Source organism: Nannospalax galili, unplaced genomic scaffold (assembly GCF_000622305.1).
Source record: "Nannospalax galili isolate Female #2095 unplaced genomic scaffold, S.galili_v1.0 scaffold346, whole genome shotgun sequence".
Lineage (NCBI taxonomy): Eukaryota > Metazoa > Chordata > Mammalia > Rodentia > Spalacidae > Nannospalax > Nannospalax galili.
In genome coordinates, this window is record NW_008357637.1 from 4,202,184 (window position 1) to 4,217,182 (window position 14,999).

The 14,999-nt window shown below is 41.8% G+C and overlaps 1 protein-coding gene across 1 annotated transcript in view; it reads left to right on the top strand.

The window, feature by feature from the left end:
* Positions 1–13,894: 13,894 nt before the first annotated feature.
* The window catches only part of Sp9 (Sp9 transcription factor), a 10,992-nt gene continuing 9,887 nt past the window's right edge, over positions 13,895–14,999 (top strand). Inside the window, exon 1 of the mRNA XM_008855283.2 lies at positions 13,895–14,083. The gene's annotated coding sequence lies outside the window, so the exon portion shown is untranslated. The remainder of the gene's footprint in view (positions 14,084–14,999) is intronic.

Here is a 14,999-nt window from a genome sequence, read left to right on the forward strand (position 1 = left end):
ACCACCACACCTGGTTCATTTCAGCATTATTAACTGCTGTTATAAGTGTTTGTTCTTGGGATTCTCCTTTAGATAGTTTTAATGTTCTATTGTTTTCTTCAATAATTAATGAACCAAATGGAATTTTTGATAGGTTTTTATAGTTTGAATCTGAAATGTTAATATTTTCAGTAGTTGATCCTCAGTTTGTGGTGCTGTTTTGAGAGGCTGTGGATCTTTTAGGAAGCAGAGCTTCCTTTTTTGGCTCATGGTTTGGGAAGGCATGGCAGTGGGAGCCTGAGGTCACATTGCCTATACAGTCAGGAAGCAGAGAGCAGACAGAAGTGGGGCTGGGCTATAAAACATCAGAGCCTGTCACAACCCACTTCCTCTAGTAAGAACCCACCCCCTGAAGTTTTCACAACTTCCAAATGGTATCACCAGTTAGGGACCAAGTGTCAAACATGTGAGTCTATGGTAGACATTTTATAATCAAACCACAACACTAACCCACAGACTTAGCAGTGAAAAGAAATACTTTTTTAAGTCAAAAAAGTAAAGAAAAAATATCTAATACTTTCTGTCACTGAATCTTGGCTACTTAATGTTGTTTTATTTGTGGTACTGAGAATTGAATCCAGGACTTTGTGAACACTAGGCAAGCTCTCTACTGAGCTACATCCTTAGACCAGGATGATTGTTACCTGGGAGTGTTTCCTGGGGACTGCTGACCATTATATATCCTACCCATCAAAGTATTGCTCGGCTGAAATATAGTCTTTCTATGTCAGAACATTGTCTACTTGACACATGCACCTACTTGACGGAGGTGCATGCTCAAACTGATTTCCTATGAAATACTTAAACAGAATAAACAGTTCTTTTTTTAAAAAAAATATTTCATTTAATATTTTTATTTTTTGTGCATGAATATATTGCCTGCATGTGTGTAAGTGCACCTGTGTCATGCAATGCCTGCGGAGGTCAGAAGAAGGCATCAGATCCCCTGGAACTGGAGTTACAGATGATTGTTAGCTGCTATGTGGGTGTTGGGAATTGAACCTGGCTCCTCTGTAAGAGCAGTCAGTGCTCCTAACTGCTGAGTCATCTCTCCAGCCCCAATACTTAAACAGAATGAACAGGTCTTAGCCACAAAAATTATGTAACGGTATCATGAGTATGTTTTAAAAAATGATTGTAAGTAATTGTTCCATCTACAGGACCAGTTTTTATAATTGAGGCCATTAGAACCAAGGCGTTAGAATTACAAAAGACTTTGAGTCCCCACTGGTTAGCCTCCTATTTGGAAACAGTAGTTAATAGAACAAAATCTGAGTACTGCCAGAAAATGCACTGCTCTTTGGAACTGTAACAAGAAATGATGTGATTATATCCCAGCACAGTTTTCCCAAGGTAACTAAAACTGAAATGGTATTCTCTCCGGGGCTCTGGTGTTTCCCTTGTGCCTTTGACAATGACTATGCTTTTCTCTTCTCCACTGCACCAAAAATTGTCATTCTGTCATTTTGCCTTAATTCATTTATTTCCTGTGGGACTCAGTTTCCTCGTGCATGGCATAAGGTTGTTGGATGATTCTCCAAGTTCTTCTATCCTCATGAGTACATCAATTTCAAATAAAATATTTTCTTAATTTTTATTTTTAATCATCAACCATTTATTTCATGTCTGTTATGTGCTAGCATTCCACTTGTCATTGAGATACATGAATAATGAGACTTAGTCTCCCTCATATTAATAATAATAAAAAGGGCATCTTCCTGCTCCAGGACTAGGATGGGATGAGCTGAGCTGCTGAAGAGCTCCTGGCGAGCCTCACCACTCATCAAAGAAGCTTCTTTTTACAACAGATGAAGACTGTTATGAAGTTCCACAACTGATCAAATGCAGAGAATAAGTGTCTGTGAGGTTCCCAGCCCTAAGTGACACATCTATAATGAAACCTCTATACCTAAGGCCCGGGGAACATTGTGGAACACGGGGTGGAAAGAACATTACTGCATTTCTCACCTTCTAAGCTTCCTCATGCAGCAGATGGTTATTAACCCGTAGAACCACAACTGGTCAAAGTGAGGAGAATAAAAGACTGCAGAGTGCTTATCCCTGAACAGGACACCTGTATCAAACCTGTGCCACCCAAGGCTCAAGGATTATTGTGGAAGAGGGGTAGAAAAATTGCTTCCTCTAATAGTTGTAAAATTTCTCAAAGACTGATATATAAAAGTAGGATTCTACATATTCCTCATACAATTACTAGAAAAAGCAAAAATAACTCAGATGTCCATTCTCCCTCTAAATGTATATACATTCCATTGCAGATTATAATTTTCTAAAAGTGGTTGAGACAGTATCTCATATTCCAAATGTTTTCTTTGTAGTGTGACCTTAACATTCTTCCCACAGAGAGATAGAGTTTGTGTCCTTTCCCCTTAAACCTGGGCAAACATTTGTGAGTGCCTCAACCAACAGAATTCAGTAGAATGATGTTATGTACATTTGAAGCAAAATGCCAAAAATGCCAAGTTTTTATATTGGCCTCTTGGAACACTCACGATAGGAACTTAGATGGCTACCCTGAGGAGCCCAAAATAGCCCATGAAGAGAGAACACTTGATAGGTCCCAGCTAGCAACCACTGTCACCTGCTAAATGTGTGAAGATGTGTTCAGTGATTCCGGTTCCCAGTCTTTGTGACTGTACACACAGACCCTGGCCTTTGAGTCTTCCCCCTGATGTTTCAGATGTCACAGAGCAAAGAATCTCATTGTTTCCTAATCGACTTCCTGACTCACAAAAATCTGTGTCATAAAATAGTTGCCTTTTAAAAACATTTATTTATTTTATGTAATGAGTGTTTTGACTGTCTGTATATAAGTGTACCACCATGGAGGCCAGAAGAGGGTGTCAGATCCTTTGGATCTGGAGTTATAGACAGTTGTCATCACCACGTGGGTGCTGGGAACCTGAGTCTTCTGCAAGAGCAGCAAGAACTCTTAACCACTCCATCTCCTCAGATAGTTATTTTATGCCACTAAGTTTTAGGATGGTTTGTTACTTTGCAACAGTCGCTGGACTATATATAAGGCACATTAATGATAATATTTTAAATTTCTACAAACTTACCTGGATAGATTCATTTCTATCCTTTTATTTCCTTTTGTTACTATGATAAAAAACAATCTAACTAAAAGCAATTTAGGGGAGAAAAACAGTTTATTTGGCTTATACTTCCCAGTCACAGTCCATCATTGATAGAAGTGAGAGCAGAAATTCAGTGCGGGAACTTGAAGCAGAAACTGTGGAGGATGCAGCTTGCTGGGTTCTTCAACGGCTAGTGCTCGGCTAGCTTTCTTACACAGCCCAGAACCACTTGCCTAGGGATGGTGCTACCCTGTATCAATTAGCAATCAGTTCCCCACAGACATGTCCACAGGCCAATGTGACCTATATAATTCCTTAGTTCAGGCTTTCCTCTTGGATGACTCTAGGCTGTGTCAAGTTGATAATTAAAGCTAACAAGAACAGAACCATGTGATGGTTATTATTATAGACAGGATCTGGGATCAAGTAGGAGACAAGCATTGGGCATACCTATGAGGTGTTATCTAGAATAAGTGAAGTGAGGTAGGAAGACCCACCCTGAGTGTGGGCTACCCCATTCAATGGACTTGGATTCTAGACTGAATAAACACTAGCAAATGAACTGAGCATGCATTGTTCTCTCCTTCCTGGCTTCAGATGAACTATGACTAGCTGCCTCAGCCCTGTCACCATGACTTTGTCATGATGGACTATACTTTTTAAAGGTGAGCTAAAATAAACTCTTCCTTAAACTGCTTTAGTCAGGGTATTTTGTCACTGCAACAAGACAGATAACTAATACAAACCATATCATCAACTTGTTCAAAGTAACTCTCAATGGGGCTGGAGAGATAGCATATTGGTTAACAGCACTGGCTGCTCTTGCAGAGGACCCAGGTTCAATTCCCAACACCCACATGGTGGCTAACAACCATCTATAACTCCAGTTTCACAGGAATTCAATGCCCTCTTCTAACCTCCATGGGCACTGCAGGACATGGGTGCATACTTACATACATACAAGCAATACACATATACATAAAATAAAAATAATTTTTTAAAGTAGCTCTCTCTGAGGCTGGAGAGATGGTCAGCAGTTAAGAGCACTGATTGCTTTTGCAGAGGACCCAGGTTTAATTCCCAGCATCCTCATGGCAACTGACAACCATCTGTGATTCCAGTTCCAGGGGATATGATACCTTCTTCTGACCTCCATCAACACAAGTGCACTTACACACATGCAGGCAATATACTCATACACATAAAAAAGTAGCTCTTAAATTAGAAACAACAGCAGTAGGACTGGGGATATAGCTCAGTAGTATACTGTTTGCCTAGCATGGATGAGACCCTGGGTTCAATTCCCAACATTGAAAAGAAAGATAAAACAAAACAAAAGGATAAGAATAGCATATGACTATCATTTTGCTCATTAAAGATCAAAATATGAAAGTATTTCCATTTTATAGACTAATTGCCTTTTTATTGACTAGAACTGAGCCTTTTTGTCTTCCAGAATTCTCTTCCCCCAAAGTCCTATCCTCAGTCAAGTCAGTGCTATGTAAATTTTTTCTTTGAGTTTGTATTTTTATGTGTAGTCTTTTTCTTGAATTCCAGTATAGCTAAGCTTTCCACTCATATCCTAGCATTGTCTCAAACTTTGTTTTCTCTCAAACCAAACCCCCATGGTCTTCTTATAAAGCTGATTCTTTGGAGAGAATAATAAAGCAAATGATGCAAAATATTAAAATTTGGTGAATCTGGTAAATGATAAGTCAAAGTGCTTCTTTGTATGATTCTTACAACTTTTCTGTAAATTTGAAATTATTTAAAAATAAAGAAGCTGGGACTAGAGAGTTTGCTCAGTGGTTAAGAGCACTGCTGCTCTTGCAGAGGACTCAGGTTCGGTTACCAGCATCCACATGGCGGTTAACAACCATCCATAACTCCAGTTCAAGGGGGTCCAACAGTCTTTTCTGACCTCTGTGGGTATTGCACAACATGGGTGCACTTACATACATGCAGGCAATACACTCATATACATAAAATAAAAATAACAAATAAAATATTTTTAAAAAGTTATAGATGTGCCACTTTGGGGGGGGCATCTTTTTTTCCGTTTTTGTTGTTGTTGTTGTTGTTGTTGTTTGGTTGGGTTTTTTTCAGTCTTTTTGGAACAGGGTCTTTCTGTAGCCCCAGCTGTCCTGGAACACACTATGTAGAACAGGCTTGGCTTGAACTCACAGAGATCCACCTGCCTCTGCCTCCCAAGTGCTGAGACTACAGGCATGTGCCACCACACCTGGCTTAAATAAAACATTTTTTAAAAAAGAATAAAGCACAAATCTTTACTCTCAGCACTTGGGAGGCAGAGGCAGGCAGGTTTCTGTTGAGGCCAGTCTTGTCTACAGAGAAAGTTCCAGGCTGCATAGTGAGGCCTTGTCTAAAATAAAATAAAATAATAAAAAGTCTTCCCTTTTGTGGTGGTGGCAGATGCATTTCACTATACCCTTTCACATTCAGAGGAAGAATATGTCTTTCCCTCTTTCCAAAGAGCTGAGACAAAGCATAATGTTTGATCTTTATGTACCCAAAAGTGTGATGGAGTTCTGGTTGTGGGAGGGCACTGTAAATAAAGGTCAGCAGATTGGTAAAGCAGTCTAGGTTGACAGGAAGAAATATGCCATCTACACTGGGAAAAGCTATGGCACAACTGTCCATGTGGCATTCACCCAGCAAGGTGGTCAGGACAAAAAGAAAAAAAATCATGAAATGGAAAGCCAAATTCTGTCAAGTAGGAAAAGAAAAAGACAAATATAAGGAAAGGAACAATTATGAAAATGCAGGACTAGATGTTTAACAGCCATACTTTAAGGCCTATACTAATGTGGTCAGAGGGACTTAAAGGACAAGTTTTGCCCCTTGCCCTCCAAGGTGAAACATTTCTCAAAATGTCCTATAAATGTGGTAGTCACCTGTCCTCTTGTTTAGGGAGGACATGGAGACCCCACGAAATGGACTTGGACTAGTGTCCAGTCTACAAAGAGGAGGGTCAACTTGGAGGAAACATCTCATTCATGTTTCCAAGTGAAGCCAGACATGGTTGAGCAGGACCTTTGACTTATCTTCACATAGATGGAACTGGTAAAAGAAAGGAGCCAGGAACTCTTCCCAAGCCCATGTGACCCCTGAGGAACAGATCCTCAAATGACCTTAAGTATTAAAATAAATTGATATATTTGGGCCAACTGTATGGTCTTAAAACACCCAAAAGGAAAGTATAACCAAAGAGTAAAGTCATCAGTATGTTTCTTTAAGAGTTCAAGGGAATACACTTCCCAGACACTAGGCTTAAATCTATATAAAAAGTTATTTAGACAATTATTTCCTCATTGATGATTTTGTTCCTAACCAGAAAGTGCTGCTCAGATGTAAGATTTCAAATCTTGGTCTGCAATACTGTAGTGCCCATCTGTAGCTAAGGGAGACAACCAGCTATTGTTCTAAAATGATGGATAAATTTGTTTTCGCCCCCTATCTAGAAGCCTTTGAGAGGGAACTGACACTGATTCTAACCACTCCAACAGCTATCAAAATACCTGAAAGCAAATCCTGAATCCATCATTCTAGAGTCCAGCCTTGGAAGACAAGAGAAAAATGAGGAGGAACCCAATAGAGGGATGCTTTTGGAAGCCCTTGTCAAGAAACTCCAATGGACTCTCATATGAACATTTGAAAATTGCCCTGTTCTGGCTTTTTTTCTAGTTCCCTGTCTAGAACTTGTAGTGCTAATTACTCTTGCCTTTACTTCTCCTTCACATCTCTATTCACGATTCAAAGACTTTCTTTTCCTCCTTGAGATAAGAGTTATGCAATTTGGGAGTCTTTTAGATAGACCCACTGAAGGGGTACTCCAATTGCCCCATTCTGCATCCCTGTTCAGCATGGAAGAAGCCAGAGCTGTCTGCGTCCCGATTTCCTATTGGAAATTTGGTCAAACTCGTCAAAGGATGGTGTGATAAGAATAGGAGGTAGGAATTGACTAGGCAGTTAGGGTAAAAAGACACCAAAGAAAAGTAGCCAGTTTCTTGGCTAAAAATCAAAGTGTCCTTGAGCCTCTTCCCAAAAGCCCCATAAAAATAAATAAAGAAGAAAAGAAAAAAGGAAAAATGATTGGGGAGATATGGGAGGTGTTGGGAGGGAGTGGGCATGGATTTGATCAAAACACCTTATATGCATGTATGAAATTCTCAATAAAGTTTTTGTAAAAGTTAAAAAAAAGGAAAATGTAGGACTAGAATAAGAATAATCTTATTCAAAAACCAGTGACTGTGGAGTGTGGTGATGCATACCTTCAGTCCCAGCACTCAGCCTCAGAGGCAGTCTGAATCCTATCAGTTTAAGGCCAACCTGGTCTATATAGCAAGTTTCAGGCCAGTCAGGGCTACATAGTGAGACCCTGTCTCACAACAAAACAAAACAAAACAAAACACTGGTTAAATAAAAATAAATAAGAAGGATTTTGTTTTGAATGACAAAAAATGAGTCAAGGACTAGAAGTAATTGAATGTACCACATATTTTTCAAATTCTGCTCATAAATGTTTATTGTTACCAATACTGAAACTTGTCAGAATAATCTTTCACTCTAATTTCCTCAGCCTTGTTATCAAACCAGTTGTGGTGACTAAATATGTGTCCCCCATAGGCTCCAAGTATTTGAATACTTAGTATGGTTTACAGAGGTTTAGGAGGTATGGCCTTGTTAGAGGAAGCATGTCACTGGGGGTGGGTTTTGAGAATTTAGAGCCTGGTCCCATTTTGAGTTTGTCTCTCTGCTTCCTGTGCCTGCTTTAAGATGTGAGTGCTCAGCTTTCTGCTCCCGCTGGCTCTGCCACCATGCCTCCCCACCATGATGGAATCTCATTCCTCTGGAACGGAAGCCAATAAACTCTTCATTTGATAAGTTGCCTTGGTCATGGTTTTTTAAATCAAAGCAACATAAAAGTAACTAATATTCCAAATTCACCGTTCAATATTATTTTCCTTTTTTTTTTAAAACAAGGTCTTCCTGTGGCCCCCAGCTGGCCTGGAACTCACTATGTGTGATTCACCTGCCTCTGCCTCCTGAGTGTTGGGATTACAGGCATGGGCCACCACCCTTGGCACATCTTGCCTTTCTCTATGCTCTCTATAGTGGACACTTCTCATCTTCCCAATATCCACTTCCTCTTCCTCACCTAACAGCACCAGCAGTAAGAGTTTCCTCTGGAGACCCATTGTTCTCCAGTTTGGGATTTCATATAAGGGCTGGATTTGATTCATCCCATGATTCTTCAGGTGGAAATACAGCACAGGTATAGTTAGCCTTGCATAGATGGTCAACAAAGAAGTAGCAGGTTCCTTTAATTGTTGAAGTAGTTAAGAAAAAATAACTAACTTATAACTGTAATCTCAGCATCAAGGAAGCAGAGGCAGGCAGAGCTCAGTGAGTTTGAGACCAATCCAGTTTATGTAAGAAGTTCTAGGGCCTGGAGAGATGACTCAGGGGTTAAGAGCACTTGCGGCTCTTACAGAGGACCCAGGTTCAGTTTCCAGTACTCACAAGGTAGCTCACAATTGTGTGTAACTCTAGTTCCAGGAAACCTGATGCCCTCTTCTGGCTTCTGTAGGCACCAGGTACACACATGATAGATATACATACATACATACATACATACATACATACATACATACATACACATAAACACTTGAACACACAAAAATTAAATTAAAAAAGAGTTCTAGGTGAAGCAGAGCTACATAGTGAGACTGTCTCAAAAACAAACAAGATATTAAAGGAAAAAGGCCTAATTGATATTGCTGATTCTGGTTCTTTTTTTTTCCTTGAAAGGAATAAAGAATATGCACATATTTCAAATACATACTGTTCAGGGTGAATTAACTATAGAAAATGTTATTTTCTGCAAATAGAGTCAGTGTTCTCTCTCTTTGCAGTTTTCACTTTAGTTCAAAATACAATTCCTCAAGTCAAAGTATTATATTGCTTTGGAAAATAAAATCCTGAATACTGAAACTTTTATCCTTTCAAACTATGTTTAATGATTATGTCACAAAGGATGATTTCCTCTTCCAGATGTTTTTCTCTCTTCTGCAAAAATGACTAAGTAATCCCCAGGAAGACCATAATAGTGGGCACCATACCTAAAGGAGCAGACCCGCCTAATACTTTCTTTTCCTACTTTTGATTTGCTTATACCGTAACTCCAGGTCTTGAAACTTAATCTTCTACAGGAGAAAGCATTTAGATTTTCTTAATTTTATTTAATCAATTTTTGTTGTTTTTAAAGAGGAATCTAGAGCTATCTGTATTGGGGGCATGATGATGGGGGACCTTTGGTTCCCATGCACGTGACTGTTTCCTCCAGTGCTCAGTCTAGTGGCTGTAGGAACTCCTCATGTACACTTGTTTCCCATGCTGATTCTGCTCTGCTTCACCTTCTTGCAACAGTTCATCAAATATATAAGATGAAATGCTATTCACATCACATCTTCCATCCTGTTTTCTCACTGTCGATGATGTGGCCCTCTTTGGCAATGGCATACCTACCAGGCATTTCCAGGAAGATTCCACAGTAGACTACTGGCTCTTCAGCATGGCTTTTTTCCTCTTGCTAAGTCCCGAGGGACTGATCTAATGCCCTTTAACCATCCCCCCTCTTCTTTTCTTTTTGTCTCCTTTCTTTTTAGTAAATGAAGTCTTTAGATTTGTTTTAGTTTTTCTTCTCCCCTAGAAGCTCCATGGGCAGGTTGAGATCCTTGTCTGGCATCTAGTGATCAACACTGAATCCTAACCTTACTGGTATTTGCTCCTTGGAGGTGAAAAAATAAATGTTTTATAAAGCTCAAATTGGCCTTATCAAACAAAACATCTGCTAGATCAGTGAATGACTGGTGACAGCAGGAGACAGCAGTGCTGGCCTCTCCAATAGAAGTCACTGCACTTAATGGAAGCCATTATGGGAAAATTCTGGCAAGAAGTTTTTTTTTTTTTTTTTTTTTTTTTTTTTTTTTTTTTTTTTCCTTTTTTTTTTCTCCTCCAGACAGCTAAAATATTTTTAAAGAAAAAAATGTATTCAGTTGCTAAGGTAACTATGGTTTCAAAACCACCGTAACAAAAGCCAGATATCACATATCAAACTCCCAAATTGTTAATTTGACTGGTATTTTAAAATAACTACTTGAAAGAGATGTTTTCTCCTTGTCTTGCTTTGGAAAAGGAAGAAGAAAACAGGAAGAGAATGAAGAGGAAGGAGAAAAGGGATTCAGTAGGTTTAACAAATGTTTTTATCTTACTAAATGTTTGTTGGAAATAAAAATCTGCTTGTGTCATAGATGCATGTGCATGCATGAATTGGTCATACAGAATTATCCTATCTTCAGTTTTTCTCCCCAAATTTAAAACCCTGCCTGGGTTTTAAGTGAATGGTGTTCTGTGTGTACTTGGTAAAGGAACTGGTTGCTTAAGGAAGTCATGAATGTTCTGAAATGTTCAAGGGTGACTGGGTTTTTCTATGTCTTGATTTTCATCTCTTGATTTAAAGGAATTATAATAAAGCCATTAAATACTTGGGTTCTGTATTTGGACGTGACTAAAACCAAATTCCTTTTCTATCCATTACTAAATTTCTCTAAACTCTTTGAGCCTCAATTTCTTCATTTTAAAAATGGATATCAGGACCAATGACTCAGTCAACAAAGGAACTGCAAGGAAAAAGAGGGAGGCACTCAATGTAAACAAGAAAAGAAAAAAAGAATTTAGAGACCTATAGATTAAAAGAGACTTAAGAGGGGCTAGAGAGATGGTTAGTGGCTAAGAGCACTGACTGCTCTTACAGAGGACCCAGGTTCAATTCCCAGCACCCACATGGTGGCTACTTAACTCCAGTTCCAGGGGAATCTGATGCCTTCTGACCTCCGCGGCATTGCAAGACACAAGTGCATTCACATATATGCAGGCAATATACTCATATTGCAAGACACAAGTGCATTCACATACATGCAGGCAATATACTCATACGCATAAAACAAAAAATAGATAAAATATTAAAAAAGAGACTTAAACAATTAGCTAAATGTTATTTAACAAAAACAATTATAAAAGTTATTTATGGGCACAGAAGGATTCTTTACAGCATTTTCTCTACTTTTAAATATGTATTTGACACCCTATAGTAAATGTTTAAAAAGAGAGATATCAGTAATACTTGCATGTTAAGAATAGTGTGCAAATAACTAAAGTGCCATGGGTAAAGCATTGGCATAGTGCCTGGGATGCAATAATTTCTCAATAGATGCTAGCTGTTATTCTTAGAAACAAGATCTCCTATTCCCAAGCTAGGACTGGCTATGGTAGCACACATCTGTAACTCCAGGGAGGCAGAGGCAGGAGGCATGCAGGTTTGAGGCTAACCTGGGCTACAAAAGTGAGTTCAGGGCCAGCTTAATACACAGTGAGATCCTGTCTCAAAAAATCCAAAACAAAGGCTGGGAAGATGGCTCTGTGGTTAAGAGCACAGACTACTCTAGCAGAGGACCTGAGTTTGTTTCCCAGCACCCACTTCACTGGGCTCACAACTGTCACTTCAGCTGTAGGGGGATGGGCAGCTGTCTCCACAGGCACCTGCATGCAACATGAACATACCTCCACAGAGATGCATGCACATACACACAATTTTTAAATAAAAATTTTAAACACACAAAACAAATCAATGCCCCCCCCAAATCCACTCCTAGAATCCATGCACTGTGTTGCTAGCTGAAGCACTAACTGTAACCCCTCCAAAAGGAATCAGCCAGCTGCTGCTGCCACTGTACTAGGTATTCCCTTGCCCACCTTCCTAAGCTGGTCACTAAGAATCTGTTTCAGAATAGCTGTTGGTTTTGCTTTAATTTCATTGCTTTAGCCAGGAATGATATTTCACAGGAAGGCAAGACCTTTTCTAGTTTAACTCTTAGTAGGTATGGAGGCAATGCTAGGAATTTCTCAACAGAGTTTTATTTAACCTTCATAACAATCCTTCAAAATTGAAATCCTTAGCTCCATTTTGACAAGTTTTGAGACCTGGCCAAGATCAGAACTTTAAGTGGTGAGCCTTAACTTATCCTCAGTTCCTGAGACCTCCAAAGGGCTTGTGCCTACCCAGAAGACCTAGCTCAGAAAAGGTTAACATTACCAATCAAAAGAGTCTGAAACTATATTCATTCGTGAACTATATTCACTGCCCCGTTGTGTGGCAGTGGTGAAAGATCTGCGTATATGATAAGGGAATCGGAGGCTTGCGAGTAGCTTAGACCCGGCAGAGGGAGGTTCAAAAGGGGATTATTATCCCTTTTTGAAGGGCTTTGGGGATTGCCCTCACATTTGTGTTTAATTTCCCTCTTGTTCTGAATGCTATTCAACTTTTAAGGAAAGAAGAAAGCAGAGAGAGATACCTTATATGAGAACTGTTCAATTCCCCAAAATTAAAAACAGCTAGCTGCTATCCAGTATCTAGGGCTCTAAATTCAAGCTCCAGCTATAATTTAGTCTACTGGTTGCACCCACACCCTGAACTTGCAAGTGAGGAGTTGACTTTAGAATTCTGTTTATATAAAACAAGACAATTTCATGCAAGACCAGCGTCTGGTTACAACCAGAGTTACTGGTTGTTTATACCAAACACCCAGGAATGAAGCACAGTGTACCTAAGAAGTGTTAGTCTCTCAAACTTAAGGGTCAGCCTCTTGAGCTCACTCCACCGAACTCTGGAGGGGTCCAATCATTTCCGCAATGACCTGGAAGATTCCCAGCTAACCCTTTCTCTGCCGAGGCTCAGAGGCCCCCAGTCCGAGGTCACTCCTGGAGCCTAGAGGCAACAAGAAGGCCACAGCAGCTCTGGCTCAAGGGGACTACCTACTCCTTGAGGCGAATCTCTGATCGTCCTCACGCTGAGCTGGGGTCCTCTTAATTAGGAAACAATAGCATTCTAGAAGCGCAAGAGCGTAGCTTTCTCCTTGCGCAATCACTCTCTCGGACCCCAGGGCAAGTCGGAGAGGAGGGGCAGGAGACCAGAGCGCGAGGCACGGCCGCGCGTGGACAGCGTGGGGCAAGTCGCTCCCAGGATCCCGCCTCCAGCCTTCTCCCCCGCGGGGACCCGCCGAGAGGGGAACTCCCTCCTCCTGTCTGCCGATTGGGGGAGGGGTCCAGAAGCCAGGGAAAGCAGACGCCGCGTACTGGATTCTGCCGCTTGAAGTTTAGGCTCGTCTTCAGATCCACCTCCCACTCAGCACCACGGGTCCGGGGCAGGGCGCGCAGTGTCACCGCGCTCAAGCCCTTTTCTGGCTCTAAAGGAGCAGGCCCTCAACTCCTTAGAGGGTGGAGATTCCTCCGGTTCCCTCCTTCTGCTGCTCCCGGGTGGGAGAAAAGATGTGGAATTAGGATCGAGTGAAAATTCCGCGTGCTCTGTAATTACGCACACACTGAAATTTTCACCGTTGACTTAAGTTACTCAGCGCAGCGAGGGCTTGGGCCCTGCATATTGATTAAACGCAGCCTCTATTTATCTAAACAATAAATGTAGAGATTAGCAACATTCACTTGATCACAATAATGGGGTTGACAATTAAGGGGCAATGCATCCCAGATGTAACCGAGCCTGTGCGAGCAAGGCGTGCAAGACGGGTGGCGGGCTTCTTACAGAGGACGCTGGGCGGGGGCGCGGGGTGCTGCAGCCTGAGAGACACCCGGTCTGCACCGACCAGGAGGCGGCGGCACCGCAGGAGCCGGAGGCGGAGGCCCTGCCGCCTGCCACAGCTACACCTCCCGCACTGCAGCTGGTTGGGGTGGGGGGGAGAACACCCCTGCTCCCTGGGAGGTATCGGGATCTTTCAGCCTTCCTCCCCGCGGCAACGTCACACCTAACGGCCGTCTGGCTCGCTAAAATCCTTGTTGGGAAGGAGGACCAGGTAAGTGTGTCAGTGCCATCCATAAACCTTCTTGTCTTGTGGTAGGAGTGAAGGCGCGAAGCACAAATGTCTAAAGCGTGTGCAGCCTCCCTCTTCCCCTGCTATGCCCACCGTTCAATACTCCAGGGAGTACTTGGGCTCTTTAATGGCTCTAGAGTGATGAAACAGGAGACTCCAGAGTGGCTGAAATCAAGAAAGCTTGGCCTTGTTGGGGGATGGGAGGTGGTGGGGTGCTTGAGTCACTAAAGGGAATGTCGTGACCCACGTGATCCACCTTCTCAGCCTCTTACAGAGTTGTAGGGCCTGGGGAAAAGATCCCAGGCCAGGGAGTTCTGGAAGGAACTTACTGGGAGAAGAACTCAGCAGAGTGAGCTGGAGGTCAGAGGAAAGGAAAGCAGGAGAGAGAGAGAGAGAGAGAGAGCGAGGAGAAGGGAGGAGGAGGAGGAGGAAGAGGAGGAGGAGGAGGGAGAGAGGAGGAGGAGGAGGGAGAGAGGAGGAGGAGGAGGGAGAGAGGAGAGAGGAAAGAGGAGAGGGAAGGTGAGGGGAGATGAATATGACCCATCTAGCAGGATTCCAAATCCTGGGCTTCCATGGAACAGTGGCTGCAAAAGACACCAGCACGTTGCTTCTCTCCTCTCTCCCGCTTCTGTACACCATCAACTCTTGTTGAAATGCCTCTTATTCCACACTTAGACACAAACAAAAGGATCTCTTCCAGACACTCAGGAACAAACCAAAATACACTCTTTCCCACCAAACTAAGGTCAGAAATTGTCTGCCCTTGCTCTAGGGGCAGGAGTTGGGGAGAAAACATGGGTGGTTAGGTCTGGAAGACTAAAGGGAAGGAGGCAAGAGAGACTCAAAGAGGTTAGGAAAGGAGAAAGGAGGAGAGGAGAAAGGGGAGAGGGGAGAGGGG